At 37.0% G+C, this 25,731-nt stretch overlaps 1 protein-coding gene across 1 annotated transcript in view; it reads left to right on the top strand.

The window, feature by feature from the left end:
* Nucleotides 1-2,426: 2,426 nt before the first annotated feature.
* ndst1b (N-deacetylase/N-sulfotransferase (heparan glucosaminyl) 1b) overlaps nucleotides 2,427-25,731 on the top strand; it is a 98,785-nt gene continuing 75,480 nt past the window's right edge. The window contains exon 1 of the mRNA XM_084386931.1: nucleotides 2,427-2,684. The gene's annotated coding sequence lies outside the window, so the exon portion shown is untranslated. The remainder of the gene's footprint in view (nucleotides 2,685-25,731) is intronic.

The raw sequence follows: 25,731 nt of genomic DNA, 5'->3' as shown, positions 1-25,731 counted from the left end.
GAATCGCAGCGCCACCTAAAGTCATGGAGGAATGTATACATTTCTCCTCATTCTGGATGGGAAAATTCTGCATAAGATATTTAGGCCTGGGGCTGGTTGCATAAACATTATCATATGTTAAAACAGTGTCTTGAGTTCTAGTATGACCCACTTGCAGTCAGTCAGTCTTACCTTTCGGTATCAGATTAGGCCAATCTATGTTTTATGTAACTGATTTAAAAAAGCTATGAACAGTCTTAAATATATATATTTTTTAATGTCTAACTTGTAAGACTAGACTTAGCGGTTTATGCAACCGGTTTCACAGACAGGGTTTAGATTAAGGATTATTTAGGATTTAGTTAAATTAGGACATTTAAGTCGTTTTTTTTAATGTGCCTTTGAAAAAAAACATTGGTTGTGCATCCTGAGGCAAAACAATGTCAGTGACATAGCTATTTTAAATATGTCAGTGCGTTACTTTCAGTTAAAACAGCTCAAACATGCATTTTAGTCTGGAACTAGGCTTAAGCCTTGTCCGTGAAACCGGACATTTTAATGTAACTTACTTGTAATTTACCCAACGTCTGTGGAATATCAGATACAATATTAAATTATGCAAACAAACATAATCAAAACATTTGAAATGTGCTCTACCCTCAACATTTTCAACATTTAAACTAATTTCTGTGGTGGTATTTGTTTTAGTATTCTTTACTTTGTGAATGTTTCCTTTCTTCTTATATCAGTGTTAAAGTTTAGGAAAGCTTGAATTCATGTTTTAAGTGTACAATTGGCTGTTTGTGAACAATTATTGTACCCAAATGTAGCCTATCACTTTCGTTTCAAAGTTTTTTTTATTATTGATTTTTACAGTACAAATCACATTTAACAATGCCCCAACCCTCACCATGAGGCTCCTATCACTTTCAACAAATGTAACAAATCTAATTGAAAGCTATTCGGTGGAAGTGTCTCTTATCTTTTTATCTGAAATGAGACTGTGGTGATGTTAATTGCAATTCAAAGATCCACTTTTAATATTTTGTCAATAACTCATCAAAACTGCGATTTGACTGCAATTTGGAGGGAGTCAACAAATGTGACATGATCTAGGATGTACAAAGGAATGTCGGATGAGCAATGGCATAATAACCAGTGTAATGTCATTACAGCCCCCTACACCATTACTGTCAAAGCATTGAAGGCCATGTGATGTAAAACACTGCAGCTTATAAATAAAGAGTGACCGAGATTGTGTAGACCGTCTCTCCACTATACAAATGACAAATGCATACCGACAAGGTCTGTCAGGCTCATACTTTTGATGTTAAAAGGCATTAATATTTTAGAAAAATATAAGTTTGGATGTCATGTGTGTAATTGTGCACTATATGAGTATGGAGAAACTTTAAATAACAAGAAATCACTATAGTGATATCTATCTATCTATCTATCTATCTATCTATCTATCTATCTATCTATCTATCTATCTATCTGTCCATCTAAACATCCATCCATCCATCTAAACATCTATCCATCCATCCATCCATCCATCCATCCATCTATCTATCTATCTATCTATCTATCTATCTATCTATCTATCTATCTATCTATCTATCTATCTATCTATCTATCTATCTATCTATCTATCTGTCCATCTAAACATCCATCCATCCATCTAAACATATATCCATCCATCCATCCATCCATCCATCCATCCATCTATCTATCTATCTATCTATCTATCTATCTATCTATCTATCTATCTATCTATCTATCTATCTATCTATCTATCTATCTATCTATCTATCTATCTATCTATCTATCTATCTATCTATCTATCTATCTATCTATCTTAGTTCACCCAAAAATGAAAATTCTGTCATTGATTACTCACCCTCATGTTGTTCCAAACTGAAACTCAACCGAACCTGCTTGACGCCTGAGAACAAACCTCATTGGTTCTTGCTGAAGCTCAAACGTGCTGCGTAACACGAGAAGGAACCTCATTGGTTCTCACATGTCAAGCAAACATGCTTGAGCTTGAGTTGATGAATGTTTATGTGAATAAAAGACTAAATACAATCTGTTCATCTTTATAAAGCGATTGAGTCTCTTTGGAAAATTTTGGACTAAACCGCTCAATTCATATGGATTCGTGTATCGATCTCTTAAAGAACTTTTTGAATCGCCAAAGTGGTAGTTGCGTAGGCTGACAATGGAGGGACAGAAATCTCTGATTTCTGGTTTGGAACTGTCATGGCATGTAATTGAACACATAGCCTACAAAACAATTTTAATACGGTTTGTACGAAATAGATTCAATGAACAAAGATTAAATAACTATGTGCATTAATTATCCATCATAACAGATCACCGTTGATCTTCATCAAATAGGTTAAATAATAAAGTCTGATTGTATCCCTCTACGTTGCTGCCCACTAGCGGCGAGTGTGTGCGCAGTAGCCTGTGGAGATTGAGAATAGTGAGTCCAGTGTGTGTGCGAGAGGGACAGTCAGGCTCGAAGCTCGAGTTCTGGTGGGTTCAGCCCAGCAGAGACACACCGCTCACTCTGTGCTCGGACCGGGACACTCGATTCTCCCTAAGGCTTACATGATCAGGCTCCAATCCTCCCATGCTTTATTCATATATCTGAATTGAAGACTGTCTCGCTGCAGCTGCCTCTGGCTGATATTAACTTGGTGAGTGGATCTTTCTTTGAATTCTGGACCAGCTAACTTGCTAACATGTAGATAAGACGTATTTTGTGAAATAGCGTCAGTAGTCCTAGGTTTTGTCTAGGTTGGCATACGCCCTGGAGGTGCCGAATTAGTATAACCGCTCATAGATAAAGGCTAGTGTTGGGAATGGGTAGCAGGCTAGGTTATAGGTGTCCGTCTTTAGCATAACAGCAGCCTCAAAAGGCTGTTCCAGTACACAGAGAGCTGTCTACACAGACAGCATTTTTGGGCGTGTTCGAACGACCCCCAAAAGCTGTCTAGGTAGGCAGCTCGCTAGTTTTGAAACACAGCTCAAAGTCTCTCTGGATCATGAACCTCATTTACCTTCTCCACTGTTTAGCCTAGCTTAGCCAGCCTGCTACTGATCTGGACCTGTTTTCTGTTATATAAACACCCACGTTGCCCCAGTGTTTTCCAAACGCGTCTATAAACATATAAACAGCGCTGGAAATGAAATTGTATGTGGTAACGTTAGTTCTATCCGTCCATCCCAACACAACTCGACATAACCCGTCGCGCTGAATTAAACGGGTCGACTAACTTAACGTTAGCTGTTAGCAAGCTAACAAGCCGGAGAAGAGAAAGAAGTTTGGACTGTTCAAGTTAATTGTCTCCTACGTTTGAATTGGATTATTTTGAGAGTCGTTTGGTTCTTTTAATGGTTCCAGGTCAGTAACGTTAACTCTTTCTCTTAAGAGCTGTGGTTAATGTTAAGTTATTGTTACTAATGTATTTGCCTGTGTGTTATTTGAAACAACACGACTGTGATTTTTATTTTATTTTTATATTTTGCTCAATTTGTAATTAAATGTTAATGCGTTCCAGAGCAGCCTGGTGTTGACCCATATCTAAAGATTATGTTTCTGTGTAAGCAAGTTAATAGAAGAAAAATGTCAGTATGGTATTTTACTGTATGTGCAAACACAGTGTATCATGGCATCATCGAGTGCTTATCAACACTAGGACAACATTTACTGATGATCAGATACTGTATCAGTATGTGTTTAGTTGATAGGATTGTGAAAAGGAATGTGCTTGTTAGTTTATAATTAGATTTGTGGCTTCATTTAAGCCTTTAATGTATTAAGGAGCTCATAAATGCATTATAGTGCTGACAAAGTAATTGGAGTCTTAAGGTTTCTCATTGAGGTTTAGATTAACCTTCATGTACCGTGAAATTCAGCCACCCCGGTCAAAGCAAGTTGCAAACCCACCAGGTAAACAAACAACATGCATGAGACCGGTCAACATTTGTCAAGTAGTATTTTGGCACATGCTTATTTATCTGTGGCACACTGACTGTCAGTCTGAGCAGATTCTTTGGGAAATATTGGCTGTGGGAAATCATCGGTGTTGTTGTGGAATATATAGTGCACAGCAAAACATGTTCAGGCAGCATGAGGCGTTCAGAGTGGTTTGTCTCTGGGATTAGGGTGAGAGGCTCTTGTTTTGCTATTTGAAAAGCTGCATCTGGGTGGAAAGGTTAGAAGATTCAATGATGAGAAATGACGGGGGTTTTTGAGCCTCCTCGCTGAATCACCGGCGACGTTAAATGTCTGTGGTCATGCAGGATTTTATCTCCTGTTTGAATGTGAATGAAGGAGTCAGATGGAAACCGGGGGCATGATAATAGGTGGCTCACAATTTGCGTGGCTCTGTGTGCAGCAAGATTATATCAAATTGAGTTTTTCATTAAAGAAAGGATGGGGACCTTGCCGGCAATGCAGAGAAAACCAGAGTATGACCTTGAGTCAATAAAGTACGATTTCAGACCGCCTCTGGCTAGCGGTGAAAAGCTGAGAGTCTTGAACGTTGAGTCAGCTAGTTGTGTGGCTCTCTTAACATCAGATTCGGTTGTTTGTCTTTGATTCATCATGCAGTGCATTTTGGCATGCACACTTTAAAGGGATGGATCACCCTAAAATTAAAATTCTGTCATCAATAACTCGCCCTCGTGTCGTTCCAAACCAGTAAGACTTTCTTTCATCTTTGGAATGCAAATGAAGATCTTTTTGATGAAATCTGAGCGCTTTCTGTCCCTCTACTGACAGCTACGCAACTACCACTTTGACGCTTCAAAAAGTTCTTAAAGAGATCGTAAAACTAATCCATATGAATTGAACGGTTTAGTCCAAACTTTCTGAAGAGACTCGATCGCTTTATATGAATAGATTGAATTTAGATTCACATATAAACATTGATCAGTGAACATAAACTGAAGCTCAAATGAACCTGCTTGACGCGTGAGAACAAACCTCATTGGTTCTTGCTGAAGCTCAAATGTGCTGCGTAACATGAGAATGAACCTCATTGGTTCTTGCTGAAGCTCAAATGTGCTGCGTAACATGAGAACAAACCTCATTGGCTCTTGCTGAAGTTCAAGCGTGCTGCGTAACATGAGAATGAACCTCATTGGTTCTTGCTGAAGCTCAAATGTGCTGCGTAACATGAGAATGAACCTCATTGGCTCTTCCTGAAGTTCAAGCGTGCTGCGTAACACAAGAATGAACTTCATTGGTTCTCGTTGAAGCTCAAACGTGCTGTGTAACAGGAATGAACCTCATTGGTTCTTGCTGAAGCTCAAATGTGCTGCGTAACACCAGAATGAACCTCATTGGTTCTCGCACGTCAAGCGAACATGCTTGAGCTTCCGGTTACCAGATCTGACGTGTTAATGAATGTTTATATGTGAATAAAAGCCTAAATTCAATCTGTTCATCATATAAAGCGATCATGTTTTTTCAGAAAATGTGGAATATCGCGCTATTTGTAATAAATCATTTATCTGTGCACATAAATTCATGCTAGTGTGAGGGCGGGACAACCTGTCACTCACATGACATCACAGCAACAGCAAACAACAATGGTCTAATCAATTCCAGATGGACAAAATCAAGTCCTTCCCTACATTTTTATATTGTCCTAGAAGCCGTTTTTCAATACGTCAAAATAGGGAAGAAAAGACTATCACGACTTCTGTTTCATGCCGAATTTGATGCGCCTTTTGTTTGTGATTCTTGTTACCCAGGGCTAAATGTTTCTCCAAAACGAGGCTAATAGCAGATCGTTTTCAAATGAGATTGTTCTTATAAGTTGGTATATTTGTGCAAACAGCAACAACGGCTGAGGCATTGCAAGTGCGGATATCCTCCTGACCCTCTCCCTTCAGGTTAAAACCCCCTTTAGAGGATTGGACCCGGGTGAGACTACAATCTGGAGCGCATCTGATGCTCTTGAGCTCTTGCCGCGCAGTGCCTTGGGTTCACCTCTCATGACTGGATAGAGTCGGCGGGGGTGGTCTCGTATTCCAGGAGCAATCAGGCAAATTAAGCAGGGCAGTGGGAAGCGGTGTGCGCTTAGAGCTCGGTTTTACTCCTGCAGCACATTAATAGCTCAGCTTTCTTCTCTCTTTCTCTGAATAGCAATGTTTCTGATTTATGAAACATTAGGACAAGTGGATTTATGTAACAATGAAAGAAATAGTTTTAAATCCCTATAGTCGCTGTTTACTGACATTTCAACAAAGCTTTCAATTTGAGGCATTACTAGTGATTGTTTCTTTTTTTTTTTGCGTAATGCTATCACTCGTTTGGTTTTGAAAGAATTATGGTGAGCAAAAGGGTAATATCCCAAATTGCATGAGAGCATTTGGTTTGATCAAAATGCCCTTGTGATCATTGACTCAAATGGTCTGATTTTAAAGACAGTTTGTCCCAAAATGTATTTATTCTTCCGTATGTTGCTCAAAACCTTTGACTTTCCAGTTTCCCTGCTGCTCTCAGCAGTGGCTTTCAAGCTATCACTATTGTATAATTGTGACTTTTTAATGTTATCAGTTAGCCTGACTTCGTCATACTCATATTCTAGTCAGAATGTGAGTCTGATACTGCTCCATAGGACTTTAATTATGGGGCGTGTCTCAACTGAACCAGGAAAAAAACAACAACTCTGCACTCAATTGGATAGACCTACAACCAATCAGAGCAACGGAGTAAATGTTCTTCATTCATATTTTCAATCAACAAAATGTTGCGGCTCTCTGTTCCTCTTTTAAAATGAATGCGCTGTGGATATCTTCTATAACAGACGCGATGGCGGAATCTACACATGATGTTTCATAAACAAAGTTCGGGAGGAACACGTACAAATAATCAATCCAATATCAACTTGTCATCAAACAATGCCATGTCTAACGTTACCCTATATCAGCATGAGGAAGCATATTCACTCTGTCAACTTACCTAACACTCCTTGACAGTTTTTCAGCATCCCTCCACCACCCCGAATCTTCACTCTTGTCTTGGCTTGTTCTCTCACAACCAGGAATACCGGGGAGAGTATGGCTACCGAGCCCACAGCCCTCCTCGGACAGCACGTCATATACGCATCTGACTTATTTGTGTGAACTCGTGAAATCTAATATACGCATTTATTCTATCTGACTTATTTGCAAGTGTGAACTCGTGAAATCTCAATTCTCCAGCGGCAGTCTTCTTTGTTGTAAACTAATTCAAATCAAGCGCTCTTTGGTGACGTGGGTGATTACGTAACCGCAGATCATCTGTCCATCATCGATTAAAGCCCGCCCTGGCAATTTGATTGGCCCGGCCTTCTGGGAGCCGAGCATAATTACTCCTCAACGGATCGAGTCCAGACCGAACTTCCCGACCAAAAAATGTTGTGGGTGGGGTTCGGGCTGGCACCCAGGCTAGTTATCAGTACCTTCGTTAAGTAAAATAGGCCAATATTTAATTTAATAAATATGTTACATTTTTGTGTGGCTTAAATTGTTAAACACAAATAAAATAAAATCATCCAATTTTCTTCAGAGCCTATAAGATTTCTTTTTTATCCATGGAATTTTGGTTCTTTGTTTTTGTTATATTTGCAAAAGTTATATTTTCTATTAAATTATTATGAAAGTTCATAAGCATGTACACTCACCTAAAGGATTATTAGGAACACCATACTAATACTGTGTTTGACCCCCTTTCGCCTTCAGAACTGCCTTAATTCTACGTGGCATTGATTCAACAAGGTGCTGAAAGCATTCTTTAGAAATGTTGGCCCATATTGATAGGATAGCATCTTGCAGTTGATGGAGATTTGTGGGATGCACATCCAGGGCACGAAGCTCCCGTTCCACCACATCCCAAAGATGCTCTATTGGGTTGAGATCTGGTGACTGTGGGGGCCATTTTAGTACAGTGAACTCATTGTCATGTTCAAGAAACCAATTTGAAATGATTCGAGCTTTGTGACATGGTGCATTATCCTGCTGGAAGTAGCCATCAGAGGATGGGTACATGGTGGTCATAAAGGGATGGACATGGTCAGAAACAATGCTCAGGTAGGCCGTGGCATTTAAACGATGCCCAATTGGCACTAAGGGGCCTAAAGTGTGCCAAGAAAACATCCCCCACACCATTACACCACCACCACCAGCCTGCACAGTGGTAACAAGGCATGATGGATCCATGTTCTCATTCTGTTTACGCCAAATTCTGACTCTACCATCTGAATGTCTCAACAGAAATCGAGACTCATCAGACCAGGCAACATTTTTCCAGTCTTCAACTGTCCAATTTTGGTGAGCTCGTGCAAATTTTAGCCTCTTTTTCCTATTTGTAGTGGAGATGAGTGGTACCCGGTGGGGTCTTCTGCTGTTGTAGCCCATCCGCCTCAAGATTGTGCGTGTTGTGGCTCCACAAATGCTTTGCTGCATACCTCGGTTGTAACGAGTGGTTATTTCAGTCAAATTTGCTCTTCTATCAGCTTGAATCAGTCGGCCCATTCTTCCTCTGACCTCTAGCATCAACAAGGCATTTTCGCCCACAGGACTGCCGCATACTGGATGTTTTTCCCTTTTCACACCATTCTTTGTAAACCCTAGAAATGGTTGTGCGTGAAAATCCCAGTAACTGAGTAGATTGAGAAATACTCAGACCGGCCCGTCTGGCACCAACAACCATGCCACGCTCAAAATTGCTTAAATTACCTTTCTTTCCCATTCTGACATTCAGTTTGGAGTTCAGGAGATTGTCTTGACCAGGACCACACCCCTAAATGCATTGAAGCAACTGCCATGTGATTGGTTGATTAGATAATTGCATTAATGAGAAATTGAACAGGTGTTCCTAATAATCCTTTAGGTGAGTGTATAATTGTAGTCAGTCTCATGCATGTGGATTGATTTAAAATATTATCCAATATATCAGTTGATTGTTTCAAAATATTAACAATTATTCAGGGCTCTACACGTACTTTTTGAACAAGGAGCACTGGTGCGCCTAAATAAAAAAATGTAGGAGCACAGAGAAATATTTGGGGGCACAGTCATTTTTGTTGTATAAGTTTATCATTATAGTTTTATTATTAGAATTATTCAACAATTAAATTTACAATGCTCATTGTAAGGTTAAGAACATCCAAAACTTTCAAACAAAAGATTTTCATTTAATTCTATTTTATCGTCATGTAGATTTCATTTATCATTGTATGTAGGCCCTATGTATGTTTCACATTTTATCTGAAATGAAGATCATGTCTGAGTCACTTGGCCAAGCTTTGTAGCCTGGTCGTCTTGACCTCTTTCCAGCAGACTTCAGCACATTTTGTAGGATCAAACAGTTCCAGGGAGGGCCCCTCTGTGCTGATCCGAATTAGTAGGGCCCTATAAAATCCGTTTTATTTTTTCCCAAATTCCGTTTTATTTTTTCCCAAATTCCGTTTTTTCCATTTTAATTTTTGCAAATTCCGTTTTTTCTGTTTTAATTTTTGGGAATTCGTTTTTTTTTTTACCCTTTACTGTAATTTTAGTCGTAAAAAGAGTGTTTTTAATGTTAATGATTAAAATGTACACAAATAAAATAGAAATGACCCTAAATTTATTGCGGTAACAAACAAAATTCTCATTTTAAGAGATGTTAAATGTGGTTTGGTTTGTTTACATTAGTGAATGTATTAGGCTAACTAACATGAACCACGAGCAATACATTTGTTACTGTATTTATTCATCTTTGTTAATCTTAGTTAACCCTAACCCTGTATTTTTAATGTTACTTCACACAGTGCATTAAGCTAACTAATGTTAACAAATACAACTTTTCATTTAAATAATATAGGCTACTAAATGGTGAAATTAACATTAATAAAGATTAATAAATGCTGTAGAAGTGCAGTTTATTAACTGATCTTAACTAGAGTTTAATAAATGGAACCTTATTGTAAAGTGTTACCGATTTTGTTATACACCGAACCGATTCAGTGTTGGACAGATCAGTTGTTTTAACCATTCATTAAAGTGAATCGGTTCAAAGGAGTCATTAGTTCGGGAATCGGACGTATCATTAGCAGACTTGTACGCGTTGTGTGATTATCCCGGCAGTTTTAGGACATCGCACAAGATTTGTCAACCCAGAAAACATTTCATCATTGGATAGGTTTTATTTAGTTTATTGAAAGTGTTTTTTATGTCAGCTGAATGGGCGGAACGCTTTTCAGAGAAGAAGGAAAGGTAAAAGATTTTTTTTTTTTTGCACAATTCACACACAGCGGTAGCCTAATTCAGGAAAAAAAATACCAATACGATCTTTTACCATTGTGTCAATTCTCAATTGATTTAGATTAATAAGCGCGAGGGAGTGAGAGAGAGAGAGCAAGACAGTTTGAAGACGCGCGCGCGACCGGGCCTCTCTCTCTGCTCATTCTTTCAGTAATATCAGAGCCCGTCTACGGAGAGCCTGCCCACTCCCTATTAAGCTCTATTGTACCGAATTTTGGTTGTAGTACCACCAGAGTTCCACTGGGGGCGATCGCCATGAGTGCAAAATGAATGGGAGTCAATGGGGCTAGACAGCTAAATTTGTCTCTTTCACCCGATTGCCGTTGAGAAATATCAGATCTGATTGTAGATTTTGCAAGTTCAACATGGGTTTTAGGTCGAAAGTTGAATGAACGAGTACTTATGTCCTTTCGATTTCTTACAGGTTGAGTTGTTGTTGCCCATAACACGCTAGCATTCTGCTAATGACGTCAGCATTCTGACGTCATTGACATTTTCAAAGACTTTTTAAAGCAAATAAGTGACTCTAAAAAATCTAACACCCAGCAATGTGTAATTTCTTTGCATCTCCTTTCGAATACAACATTCAAATTACTAGACAAAAAATTATATCCTGAGAAAAGTGGATTTTGAGGGGTATACCGCCATTGACCTCCATTCATTCTGCACTCGTCCTGTGAGCGCCCTCATATGGAATCAGAGTGGAACTGCAACCAGTTCAGAAGCCGGAAGTGTAGTGAGAGTGAAACTTCTCGCCATATTAGACATTCTCTGGTAATATGCGATTTTCCTCAGACATACGTTTTTCTCCCACACAAAAACAGAATTTTATTCCAAATATGTAAAATTCCGCGTTGACACTAGATTCCGCGTTAATTTGCCAATTCCGCGATTCTGTCCGCGATTGCGGAAATTATAGGGCCCTAAAATAGTTCGTGTGTGGGCACTGTAGTTTTTTTTTTTATGAGGCTACAGACTAGCTACTGAAGATTTAGGCCTAAATGACTGATCTCCCGGTAATATAGTGTCCTACTCTGCTCCTCCTCATGATGATGTATTTGCAGCTGTTTCTATAGAAAAATGCTGTGTCACTCGCACGAGTGCGCCCAAATATTGTTTCACGTTCGCACGCCGAAATATTTACTCGCATGTGCGAGTGAAATGGGCGCACTGTAGAGCCCTGTGGTTATTTTATCAGAAAAAATTCTAGATCGATGCATCCCGATACAAATGCTTTATTAGCGCACTAAAATGTGAAGTTAGCCTATTTAATATTCCCACCAGCGCAGATTGATTGCACATCTTGAAAAAAATGTTTGTTATTTTTTGGGGGAGTTTGACAGCCTCTAGTCAGTTAATGTACTATCTCTAATGATTTCCTAGAGAAGTCTTTTTAAGCATTTGTGTTGGTGTGAGTGATTTTTGTCTGTTCTGTTCTCATGAGTGTAGCTTCAGTACAAAATCTCTGAATCTTATAATTTGCTATTCCTTTCATTCTTGGTACATTTAAAATTTTCAGGTCAGGGTAATAAATTAATAAGAGATATAGACCATTCATTTTGTCAGAACCCTAATGGAGAGGTGTCAAGTGCCAGGTGTTGAAATGTGAAGTGTGTTACATAATAGCTGTGTATCAAATCAAATGATAAGGTATAGGCTACTCAAGAAAATTGTTAACGTATCATCATGTTAGTTTACTTCATGTCATTCACCACTGCACATGGACCTCTGGATGAGGTCAAGTGTTTGTTTTTCCAGGAGGAAGTTGATAAAAATGAAGATAAAATACATCAAAATATCTGCAAAATGAAGCTTAATGTCCTTCTTGGTTACAGACAGCCTGGAGCCGAGTTTTGCCATTCACCTTTGCTTTGAGTATTATAGAAATCAAGTTGTTTGCACTTTGCATGCTCTCACTCGTACTGAAATATTTCGATATTCCTGGCCTCCATCATTCAGGATGCGATCTCTTTTGTTGCATAACATAAGAGCCTGTGCTTACCTCCCCATGTTTGATTAATGTTCATATGTCTCATGGTTGATTAGTTGACATTAAACGCTCACACAAGTTAGCCTAATTGCTCGTCAGTAATTAAAGTCAGCGTCATTTGAAGAGCGACTCTTTGCCAAGGCTCAGCCACTGAAGCTTGAAGTGTAAGGCGGTGACCGATAATATATTGAACAGGCTCTGGAGTACATCCCTTTATCACTTCTTTCTTTTTCTTTTTTGTTGACAAGTGACCCAAGATAGTGATGGTTTCTGTTCTTGCGAAGTGTAAGTGCACTTTGGGCCATTGACCAAAAGTTGGTTGAGTTTGTGCTGAGTGCAAAAGTACAAATGATAACAACCGCAGTAATCTAAATGCTCAACTGCTGCCCTTGAACTGCCTGTTTCGTTTCATCTGCTGTTATCAGCCTTTTTAGGGATGTTCTGTTCATTTAACTTGCCTGGAATATTGTGAAATTGCATAGACTGAAAAACGTCAAATATTTTGTGTTACTTTATGCACTGAAATTAAGTTTATTTATTTATTTGAAGCCTGTGGCCCTATTAAATATGTTAATTTCCCCCCTTAATTATCCTTTTTTTTTTTCTGGATTCTGCGTTAATGGTTAAATTAAATGTAATTAATCAAAAAACATGTCTAATTAATTGAAAATATGAAGCATGATCTACAATTTAACAATAATTTATCAAAAGTTTTACGATTAAATGTTTTGGGTCCTACAAAATCAACTGAATCGGGAAGAAATAAAACCAATTTCGTAGAACCCCAAAAAAATTATTGTTAAGCTTTCATAAATTACTGTTAAATTGTATATATAGTTATCTGCTACATAGAACGTGAATACAGTGAATGGGTCATTGACGAATAAGGTTTTTAAAAGTGTAAAAAAAAGAATGGAGATATAACTATATTTGAAACCATTTTTTAGTTTACCTAGGTGTTAACAATAAGATTTTGTGCTTTGTACAATCAATTAACACTGTTTTTTGTCATTTTTTTACAAGATGGAAAAAATTTGTCACTAAAAAAGTAATTCAGTTTAACCACTGATTTGAAAGTTAAAAACTGATTTGACATTGATGTTGAGATAGTATATAGTGTGAACCACAGAAGATTATCACTGATCTCATAAATGTAATCATTTATTGGACTACTCTAAACACTCCAACATATTCAAGTAACACATTGCACAGGGAAAGGAGAAAAGGGGAAATGTAAAAGAAAAGAGCCTTATCTGCTTTATATTTGTATTATTGCAGTTCCTTTAGTTATTAAAAACAATATTATTCCATTTAAATATTTACTATATCGGTTTTACCGAATGAGCTTTTGACACTTCAAAATCTTTAAAATACCTTTTATATGTAGTAAAATATAATTAAAACCTTTTGGATTCAGTAAAAGAGATCAAGTTGTACTACCTTACATAGTTTGGATGTAATATATTTCTTTTTTTATTATTATTAAGGCCTTTGGACAAAGAAAATGACCCGTCACGTCATTGACCCGAATACAGTTTAATTTTTCCCAAGTTGTTTAAATTTCCTTTTAATAATCAAAAAGCATGTCAAATTAAGAATTCATAAAACTGTAATTTAAAAAAAAGTAATAATAATTTTTATTTTACAATAAAATAGTTAAATAAAAAGGCTAGTGTTGTAGTGTTTTATTTTTTAAATAAAAAAGTAAAGTGTCAGACGTTCTGTTTTGTCTGTTTTAATTTTTCAGAATTTCTGATTTAATACAATTTTATTATTGAAAAAACGCAGAAATCTATTGCCCTACTTTTTTCCGTGTTCAGAACTGGTGAAAGTCATTATAATATCTGGAGCTACCTTGGGTATGAATGTTGTTTTTGTCTTCTAAAGAGATCTATATTTTAAAAGAATGTTAACATACTGTACATGTCAGACAAGCTTTTTTTTTAAAGCAAATATTTAGTTAATATTCTTATTCTTTATAGTCTTCACCACTGACCAGTCTGTAAGATGTAGTAAATAGACATATGCACGGTCAGAAGATGTAAAACGTAAACATGTATCACAACACTGCATATATGCGAAAAGTTTTTTTTAATCTGATTGAGACATTTTTCCTATTACACCATCATTGACATTTTATTCGAATCAAACTTACTGGTGTTTTCATGAAAGCTTTTCAGATTGATTTAGCCATTAATCCAATTACTAACAGATTATGTATTTGCATGTAAACTAGGGCTGTGACGATAACCGCATTACCGCAGTAATGAGATGCCTACCGCGGGGTTGAGGTCATCACCGTCATAACCGCATTTTTTATTTTATTTTATTTTTTACATATAATGTTCTATTAAATACACACAAACACAGGCATAAAAGACAAAAACATAACGTAAACAATTGGAGTTAGATTTAAATTGCAAGTGCTTTTAGCGATACTTCTCTTATGCGGTATAAGTTACAGTTAACGGCGCTAGCGTTAACTGTAACGACTTTCTCGCAGAGCAGGCGAAAGCTGCAGAAAGAACAAGCCGAGCTCAACATGCCCACACATTGCTTAGTTCTGGTGAGTTGGGCTAAACTTCGATTCCTATTTCTTTAGACATTGTTTTTCGGGTAACAGTCCGTGGATATAAACGCACTCGTGCAAACGCAACTTGTTGAAACTTTGAATATTTTATTGTACAAAAAATGGGTTACAAACGATGACGACAACTGTTCCATAATTCGTATGAAACTTAAAAGATATTAAAAAAACAACAAAGTTATAGAAATGAATATTATTTCATGTTATTATTGTTAGTATGTTTATTAGCCTATGTTAATAATAAAAATGTTTCAAAGCAAAAACTAAATGAAATAGCCTGCATCATCCCGTAAATAATTGGGCAAAAATAATATTCGATGATCGCTGGGAATTATTAGATTATTATTCAGAAATCGCACCTATCCCTCACATGCTCACCGTTAAAACGGCGTTCGCTCGAACCCCGCGCCAACATTAAATTTCTCTGTACTGTACTATTGGCATACTACGCGTTATGGCCATTAAAGAAAACGCATTTAGTTTCATATTTACAGTACAGGCCAAAAGTTTGGAAACATTACTATTTTTAATGTTTTTGAAAGAAGTTTCTTCTGCTCATCAAGCCTGCATTTTATTTGATCAAAAATACAGAAAAAAATGTAATATTGTGATATATTATTACAATTTATTACATTTCTAAAGGATCATGTGATAGACTGGACACATGTGACACTGTGAAGACTGGAGTAATGATCCTGAAAATTCAGCTTTGCATCACAGAAATAAATGATAATTTAAAGTATAATACATTTAAATTGTAATAATAATATATCACAATATTAAATTTTTTTTCTAAATTTTTTTTACCAAATAAATGCAGGCTTGATGAGCAGAAGAAACTTATTTCAAAAACATTAAAAATAGTAATGTTTCCAAACTTTTGGCCTGTACTGTATGTTTAAATAATATAATGTTATTTTCTAATTTAATCTATGTTGATTATATGAAAAGTGAACAGCATGAGTAAGATAGGATCATAAGATGCGCACTATATCGGGAGACATGGAGTGGGTCAGATATGATTTTGACCACGTCATTAAGTTTTGTTTCATAGAAAGCCTTTCTTTAAAGTGAATTTCGTTTTGTATAAATTGTATCCTACCGCCAAACCGCGTGATTTATTGCTTCATCACGGCGGTAAGAAAAAATCCCATACCACAATTGAGAACCAGAAAGAATTCCTTTCATATAACATTATTTTTCCACTCTGTTTTTCACCATGGGAAGTCCGCACCTTGCACCAATGCTCTTCGCTACACTTCTGCGCCACCGGTCCAGATCATCTGTTCAGCACATTTATTGTTGTGTGGCATCACAACAGCGCCAGCAGCCAACAGCTGAGGAGCTCGCCGGTGTTCTGTAATGCAATCACTCTTTATGGCATTGAAATGTCTGGGATTCTCTCTAAATCCAATGCTGATACGTTTCAGATGCATGTTACAAGCAATTAACTCTATTGCTCTACTCCGCCGGTATTATCAAAATAATGGACACTTAGCAGAAACTCAACCAGCTGTTTTTCCTCTGCTAATCTTTTAATGTTGAAGGGAGTCGAGGTAAAGGCATTTATTTTTCCTGGAATCATCCTTTATTTTCTTTTCATAAAGCCCTCTTATCTTTAAAAGGTCCTGCAATCGTTCGGTATCCATTAAACGTGAGCGTAATTGTACTAATCTTTTGAGTCCAATCTGTAGTATATCACCGAGAGGATGGTTTTTCATTGGATAAGTCTGATCCAATCAGAGAGAATGTAATGTGCAATAGCAGCCAGGTCCCGTGTTTTATGTGCGACTGTTGCCTCATTCAACCCTAGTGACATTGGGGTGGTGAAACTTCGAAAATGAGATGTGAAAAAACAAATCAGCGCTGGAGTGATTTGTGAAGGCCCCAGAAGAGCACTCGAGTGTGATCAAATCCTGGCCTCGGTTTCAAAAAAACCACATTATCTGTACTCCCACAAACACAAATTATCGCTCCACCCTGAAATGAATTCTCTCATACACCCTTAAATCACGCTTTCCTCCCTCACTTTAGCTACTAAGCACCCTTCTCAAGTCCGCATACGTCCAGGTACATGGTCGGATTTCTTGTACCCTGTCATCCAGTTTAAGGAGTTAAGGAGACGTTCCCACAGATCGCTCCTCACCTGGGTCGTCCTCTGCCCCCTCCGACGCTGATTGTGTTGGTCGTGCAGGGAAGAGTAATTAATCTCCAGGAGGAGCGTGCCAGATCGGGGCACTGCATAACAATTTGTCTTCTTCGCCGGGAGTTGGCAAAAAATGTTGCACTCCCCCTGCTTCTCTTCCTGCTGGAACGTTACACTGAGCAAGCTGTCGCTTCACCTCTCCGTCAACAAGCCAGTGCTGTGTTGGTATCAGCTTCTCGTCATCTGAGCAGGGGTACATCAGCAGCTGGCTGCTTATCTTTTGGCCCGCCTGAGACACTTCACTTCATTAATAGAAGGCAGTGTTGCTATGATCGTGCCCAGAGGTCAGATCCGCATGCAGTCCTCTGCGCTCTGAGATGGAAATCTACTAACTAGAGTCAAGATCTAATCTTACAAAACCTGGAATGTTTTGATTCAAGCAGTTATTAAGTTTCCTACAACTTTATATATTTGAATGATTTATTCTTTATTTCTTTTATTTTTGTACTTTTTCATAAAATTTTTCATAAAAAGCTGGTGATTGCCAGACTTTAGCTTAACTAAAGAAACTCTGTTAAAGAAACCTTAAAGGAATAGTTAGTTCACCCCAAAAATAAAAACGGTCATCAATTGCTCACTCTCAAGTCATTCCAAACCCAGACTTTTGTTCATTTTCAAAACACATTCATATATTTTTACTGAAACCTGTGAGGTTTCTGCCTCTCCACTTCAAGTCAAGGTAACCACAATTTAAAAGGTTTTAAAGGTCCAACATGGTTATAAAGGCATTGTAAAACAAATCCATATGAATCAAGCGGTTTAATCCAAGTCTTGTGAAGAGATACAATCACTTTAATATGATGAAAAGATTTAATTTAGGCTTTTATTTACATCAAAATTAGGCCTGCACGATTATTCGCAATTAACATGAAATCACACTTAAACCGATTTGGCTAATTGCGATTATGAAATCGCCAAGGCTGTGAAATTTTTTTTTTTTGCACACAATTGTCACAATTGTCAGTGACATACGGCTCTCAGTAGTAAATGCTGCTCCATCTGAAAGCACTGTGAGTTTGGGTCGCCTAGGCCTCACGCATCAAACATGAGAAGCATTTATGAACCTCTTGTCCAACAAAAGACAACATTTAATAAATCAAAGCGTTTCAATCTTCTGTTTATTCAGCTACAGCGATAGTATGATGCATAGGGATTTCCTTGTCTACTTCTGCGGCGGGACATATTTGGCGTGTCTGTGTGAGAGCGCCCTCTGGCCTTCAGATGGAGCAGCATTTACTACTGATCTCAGAGCCGTGCTGCACTGACAAGCTGCGCATAAAATAATCGCAGCCCTAATCTAAACTATGACTATGTTTGCGTGTGCAACAATATCGCACACATTTGTTTCCTCACTGAAAAAAATTTGGAGTGATATATACTTAAAAAAAGCTAGGCAACTTTTTCCACTCAGAAAATGCTAGTAAATTTACAAAGCTTTGCCAAGTAAAAACCTAAACATATTTATCAGTAGCTTTAATTAGAAATCTTTAAGTAAAATTGACTTAATATGGAATTAAGTAAACTTTACTTAACCTAGTTAAGTGAACGTAACAAAGAAAATAAGTAACTTTAACTTGGCTAGTAAAAGGTTGATTAATATCGATTTAGTTGAAATTTTCTTTGCATTACATTTCACTCAAACAATAATATTGAATTATACCAGTCATTTAGTGCTTTACTTAGATTATCTAAGTAATTTATACTATAGCATGTCAGATGTTAAGCATCATGTGAATGCAAAGACCTCAATACTTGGTAGACAATACACAATGACGGTAACATTTGATGGATCGTTTTTGTGTTTGTGTCATTTTGAGCAGAAAATGTACTCAAAATGTCACAAAATGGCAAGTTACTAATCCTAACAACAAAAGCAATGATAAAACAGTGTAAATACAGCTGGAAACCAGTGAAAAATTAACCTCATTAATTATTCAAGGTCCAGTGCATGATGGGAACCCCAGTATCAGAAAAGTTGAGTAATTTTTACTTAATTTTATTGAGGTGATATTTACGCTTTAATTTCTACTCGCTTGAATTAAGTACTGATATGGAATTTACTTCGTTTTTTAAATTCTTGCCTGAACTAACTTTTTCATGTAAATTACATTGTTTTTTTTTTTCAGTAGTATTTACATCACCAAAAAATCATTTTTTACAGTGCTGTTTTTGTCGATACAGCAGAAGTCAATGGGTTCTAATGGGACCCCATTGACTTAAAACAGTCTTCAAAATATCATCTTTTGTGTTTCACTGAAGGAAAATGTCATACAGGTTTGGAAAGTCAAGTCAGTAGATGACAGATTTTTCATTTTTGGCTGAACTATCCCTTTAATACTGTGCAAAATAGTTGTTGTTGCTGTCTGACATTTCTTGATGAAATTGCTTAAACCCACTTCCATGTTTGAGAAGTATTAACTTTTCCATACAAATTCCTCTTAAATTATGCCATCTGGTCAAGTTTTTTTTTCTTTCCTCACTCCAACAAGCTTGCAGATTGAGTTCATTTGGAGAGATCAGACGAGATTCTCGGTAACCAGCCCATGCTGGGTTAAATTTGTCTTAAGAAGGCCTGCACATTTCCTGACAGATGGATGGCATTTGGAAGGAAAAACAACTGCTCTTGCTCTGAATTTTTATAAGCTGTTGGTTGTAGGCTGGGGTCTGGTAAAATGGCCACGACTGTTGTCTGAAATTTTATGGATCTTTACAGACAGCTTCACCGTGACCTGGCTTCCATCAAACCAAAACAAACTTGCAATGTTGAGGTGATGCAATTTGTGTGTTTCTTGCTCCTGAACTGACACCTGTATTGTGAGACGTGAGCCTGTAGTTGTGTTGGCATCTGTTTACATTCTCTGATCTGGTCACACTTGTTTTTGGCGGTGCTCCAGGAAGGCTTTGCTCCTCTGGCAGCGGCGGAAGCGGTTGGATGCCGAACCGTCTTTGTTACAAGCCTGTAAACAGCAATGCACAGAGAGGAATATAGTATCAAATGCACTGAGCTAAGAAAGCTGCAACGTTTCCAGCACAGCTGCTCACCCCGTTCATGGTTTCTCAGCGCGGTCTGATTGCCAGAATGCGACGGAGCCGCGAATGCTTTAATCTGTGCATGATCCTGTAATCCAGTAGACGTGAAGTGTGCAGTTCGGTGCCGCTGCAGGTGGGCTTTGCTGACAGCAGCGCTATTGCCACAGCATCTGTAATCACCACTGATACCAGCTAAACAATCTCAGCTGTGTTTAACATCCGACATGATAAATGAATCGACCTCATTCACCAGAGCCAGGTATAACAATGTCTCGTTAGTTGTGTTTGCTACGCCAAGCATAAGTGGTACTATTTCTCATACATGGGATTATGCTTTTTTCAAAACCCATAACTCTATATATTTAACGTCAGCACATAACTCATTCCGCACCATTTGTGCTACAGACGTGAATGAGCTGCTGTGTTTCTGAGCGATTAGTATGCAATAATTTTTGTGAGCTCATTTATTTAGTAAGCATGTTTCCATTATAGATTTTGCATGATAATTATGCATGCTGACTTAAACCTGTATCCAGGTCAAGTGAGTGTTTATTTTTTACATTGATTCACATCTTGGTTCTATTCCTTGCATAAAATTACAATGAGATGCACCATACAATTTTGGTAAATTTTTGATGTAATCTAAATACTCTAATACAAATAATCTAAATTTGAAATTGCTGTCAATGTTTTTATCCTTCATCATCTGGGGAAAAAATTCTGAAAGTGATTCTAACGATATTGTTCCTCTGTGTCGTTTGTTGTAGTTGTGGTGTGGACTTCTCTTTTCTCTTAGAATTATAGTGATTATGAAACCTTTATAGTTATGGTTATGTTTTTGTTATGGATATTTATTGTACTTTGTGTGAACAGGCCTTTAGGCTGCAAGGGTACCGTAGTTTATATTAGAGGTCGACCGATTGATTGTTTTCCGATTAATGCCTAGTTCACACTACACAACTTTAAACGTCGGCAGATAGCTGTGCTGTTTAGACTGCATGACTTGCTCTGGAGTCTTGAAGTCGTTGTGGTGTTCACACTATGTGACACTACGTAAATGATCTGCAACACGAGCTGACAACAGCTCTGTCACCCAACGACTCTATCCGGTCCCAAAACCACATTTTGTCACTAAAACATGCGCAAGAAGTGGAATGGGAAATGGCGCATTGTCTATTTGAATATGGAGGGCGGGACAAAATTGGCGGTAAAAAAATAAATAAAACAAAAAACATTTTATATATATATATAATATACAGTACCAGTCAAAAGTTTGGAAACACTACTATTTTTAATGCTTTTGCAAGAAGTCTCTTATGCTCATCAAGCCTGCAGTTAAAAAAAAAAAAAAACAGTAATATTATGAAATATTATTACAATTTAAAATAATGGTTCTCTTTTTTAATATACTTTAAAATGTAATTTATTTTTGTGATGCAAAGCTGAATTTTCATCAGCAAGTACTCCAGTCTTTGGTGTCTTATGATCCTTCAGAAATCATTCTAATATGATAATTTGATACTCAGTTATTATCAATGATGGAAACAGTTGTGCTGTTTAATATATTTTTTTGGAATACTTTTTTCAGGATTCATTGAGTAAAACGTTAACAGCATTTATTCATAAAATTTTCAAAATAAAAACATTTCTAACAATATAAATCGTTACCATCACCTTTTATCAATTTAACGCATCCTTGTTGAATTAAAGTACTAATTTCTTTAAAAAAAAAGTTATTGTTCCCAAACTTTTGAACGGTAGTGTATATTGTTACAAAAGATTTCTATTCTAAATAAATACAGTTCTTTTTAACTTTTTATTCATCAAATAATCCTGAAAAAAGTATCTCAGGTTATAAAAAAATATTAAGCAGCACAACTGTTTCCAACATTGATCATAAATCAGCATATTAGAATGATTTCTGAAGGATCATAAGACACCAAAGACTGGAGTACTTGCTGATGAAAATTCAGCTTTGCATCACAAAAATAAATTACATTTTAAAGTATATTAAAAAAGAGAACCATTATTTTAAATTGTAATAATATTTCATAATATTACTGTTTTTTTTTTTTTTTTTTTTTTTTACTGCAGGCTTGATGAGCATAAGAGACTTCTTTCAAAAGCATTAAAAATAGTAGTGTTTCCAAACTTTTGACTGGTACTGTATATATATATATATATATATATATATATTGTTTGCGCAATGATCTGTTTAGAACCCCCCCCCAAAAAAAGAATATGGGTGAAAGGATGGATAAGCACACGCGGGCAGCAGGGATTGTCTGTCAGAGAGAGTTGGAGGTGAGTAAAACATTATAATGAAAAAGCAGCTGCCTGTTGTGGTTTGGCAACGATGGTTACAAGTACAAAAGGCTTTTGTAATGTCATAACAAGCTGATCATTGGCTGTTGCTCGTCGCGACACGTGACACCACAGGCTATCGAGTCGGCCGACAGCTCCAGATATTTGTGGCATGCTAGATATTTGTCTGGCGTCGGCGACGTGTCAGCGAGCGTTTTTGATGCGTCGTTAAGTATTTCACACTTAAAGATTGGCGAGCGCGGATCACCCGCAGATTTGCACGCGATTACAGCCCGACCTGTCGGCGAGCTCGTTAACTTTCAAATCGGGCTTAAAATCCTGTAGAGTGAACTAGCCATAATCGGCACCGATAAACGATTTCTGCAGAATCGGTTCTTGGCAAAAATCCATACCGCTAGTTTTACTGGGTTGCATCCATTGCTGGAGCGACTGAGAAAGGTGCGCTGTCATTATACAGTACCAGAGCGGCCTGTAGAGGCGAAATAAAAACTATCACTGACACCTCGTGGAGTTTGTTTTGACGCATGAGACTGCACGCTGCGCTGAGCGAAACATGCGATTATATGGCGCTAAATGCAGCGATTTTTATGGAATAAATCTATTCGGGCTGTCAACGTTAACACGTCAAATTGATTAAATATTGATCAAATATTTAACCTAATCAACGCAGCATCAGTTAATTGTTGTCAATTATGTGCTGCCTGTGAATGTCCTGACTGCAGTATCGTGCGCACAGGCAGCACACCAGAATAGTACAGTTCTCTTCCGCGCAAGAACGAACAATAACACACATAATTTTACCAAAATGTCAGTTTTGTCGAGTATCTTCATAACATAAGAGCAGTGCAGACTGTTTGATAACCTGTTAGACAGGAAGGAAGGGCACAGGTAAATATGACATTTATTTTATACTATTGTACTATTGAGACAATAACAAGTTTGCAGTAATGCAAAGAAAGAAGTCACTATTTAATTTAGTAAAAAATAACACTGTGCATTTAGTTGTTGTTGCTAGTTTGAGTTGAGAAATACACATTTCAGCATTATCATTAATCTGTGTGTTCGTTTTACTTGAGAACCAGGGAAGTTGACTCATGAAACCATTTGTTTATCGCAATATGACATTTTCCCCAAATCGTCCAGCCCTAATGTATACAGTACACTATCATACGTGTTTTCATATCATTATGAAGTAATACGTTTGTGGACTAGATGCTGCATTAGTGGAGAACAGCAGTATGTTTGCCGTCGAGGCTGAGAGGACGCTAACATTAGTAGTGCCTCAAGCAGTTAAAACAATGTGACAAGATAAGAACATACGCTAGTCAGACCCAAATGTTTAATGTCACTATTGTTATCATCTATTTGCATTAGTTTATATCCAGCTGGTCGCTTTTATGCATTTGTTATCCAGGGAGATGACATATTTAAAGCTAGTGACATGGCTTGAAGCAAACTGTGTCATCATGCAGCTGACAGAAACAGAAACAAATCAGAAACGCATTCGATTTCAGTTCTTCTTTTTTTTTATCGTCACTGTAACATATTTTGTTATTTTGATTAGATAATCAAGTGTTCTAAAATAAAGCAAATAAAGCGTGAGAGAATGTGTCTGATTTCAATGCTATGGCCTTTATTGTGTAGATATAATGGCCATCTTTAAGCATGACTGGTTTGGATTTATATGAAATGGTAACACTTTAATTCAAGAGTCCATTTGCAACATTAAGGTTAATAAAACATATTGTTCATTTGTTGATTTCAACATTTTACTAATAAATGTTGTGTCTCTTAACATTAGTTAATGCACTATGAACTAACAAACTTTTTTAATATATTTAAAAAGACATTTTCATGGTTCAGTACTGTTTTTCAATATTTGTAATAAAGTTCAGTAGAGTTGCAGTCTTGATGGTCTTGTCAAAACTGATGAGTAAATAGACTGGTTTTCAAATATCAAGACAGGGTTGGGCTTCCACTCTCATGTCTGAACTTGTTTTTGTGTGTATGAAAGGGTAATAAATTGAATGCATCAGTCTTTGTAAATGGAAGATTGATGAAATGTCATTAGGTCATGCTTTAGCGGAGACACTGCGTGGTTTTGCTTTCCCTTCAGGCTGTTGTTGCCTTTTATCCCTGCTTACTTTGCTTGACTGTGTTTAGGCATCAGTGTCGTTTTTTTTGTTTGCGTCAGGCCTCTTGTGCGACGGGACACGATGGTTATTCACGGTTAAAGAGACACTCAAAGGGTTACAATGTGTGCCGAGACTGATCTTTACACTGTTAAAGGTAGAGTAGGCAATTTGTTTGATTAACTTTGTCATACCGGTTGAAACTCTGTTCACATCCTGATAGCAATCAGTTCGAATTTAATCGAGGAATCGTGACAGCCCTAGATTTACAAGTCAGCGCTTTGTAAGTTGTTTAGGTTCATTATTATTTTAATGTAATGTGTCTCTTGTGACGCATTGTAGAATCTGCTGTGTGCTTTCATGTGTTTTGAAGGAGTGCTCTGAAAGAAGTTTGGGATCTCATGCTTTCAAAGCTAACTTGCTATTGCTAGCCTCTCCGCTATACCTTACCGTTAAATTAACATTTTTATATTCCCTAATTCTGAGAGGTTAAATCATCTTTGTTCATAGCTTAGTTTAGTTAGTAGCTTAGTTAGTTATTACAATGTTTGTGTTTTAATTAAATAACATATATTTCTACATACAATTTCTATATATTGTAATCATTACGATCATAACTTGTAGTAATTGCTCGAATTGGCTAACTGCATGATTTATATTCTCTTAGAACAAATCTGACATATGGACATTACTTTGACAGTCACCTAGTCTAAATTGTAATGTAGGCATGCATCTTCTGTAAAGCTGCTTTGAAACTATATGTATTGTGAAAAGTGCTATACAAATACATGTGAATTGAATTGAGTTGAATTATATATTCATCATGGGCTTTGAGATAAGTTTGGGGTCAGTAGGATTTTAGTTTTTTGAAAGAAATGAATGTTTATTCAGCATGAACATAGTAAAAGTGACAGTAAAGACATTTATAATATTAAAAACTTAAATGTCTTAATTTAATAAACAAATAAACAATGTTCAATGTTGAACGTTTCTATTTATCAAAGAATCTTGAAAAAACAAATCATTGTCTCCACAAAAATATTAAGCAGCACAATGTTTTCAACATCGATGATAATCCGAAATGTTTCTTAAGCAGCAAATCAGCATATTATAATGATTTCTGAAGGATCATGTGACTGAAGACTGGAGTAATGATGCTGGAAATTCAGCTTTG

Source organism: Rutilus rutilus, assembly GCF_951802725.1.
Source record: "Rutilus rutilus genome assembly, chromosome: 18".
Lineage (NCBI taxonomy): Eukaryota > Metazoa > Chordata > Actinopteri > Cypriniformes > Leuciscidae > Rutilus > Rutilus rutilus.
The sequence above is the reverse complement of the archived record's forward strand: the minus strand, read 5'-3'. Positions and strand labels throughout refer to the sequence as shown.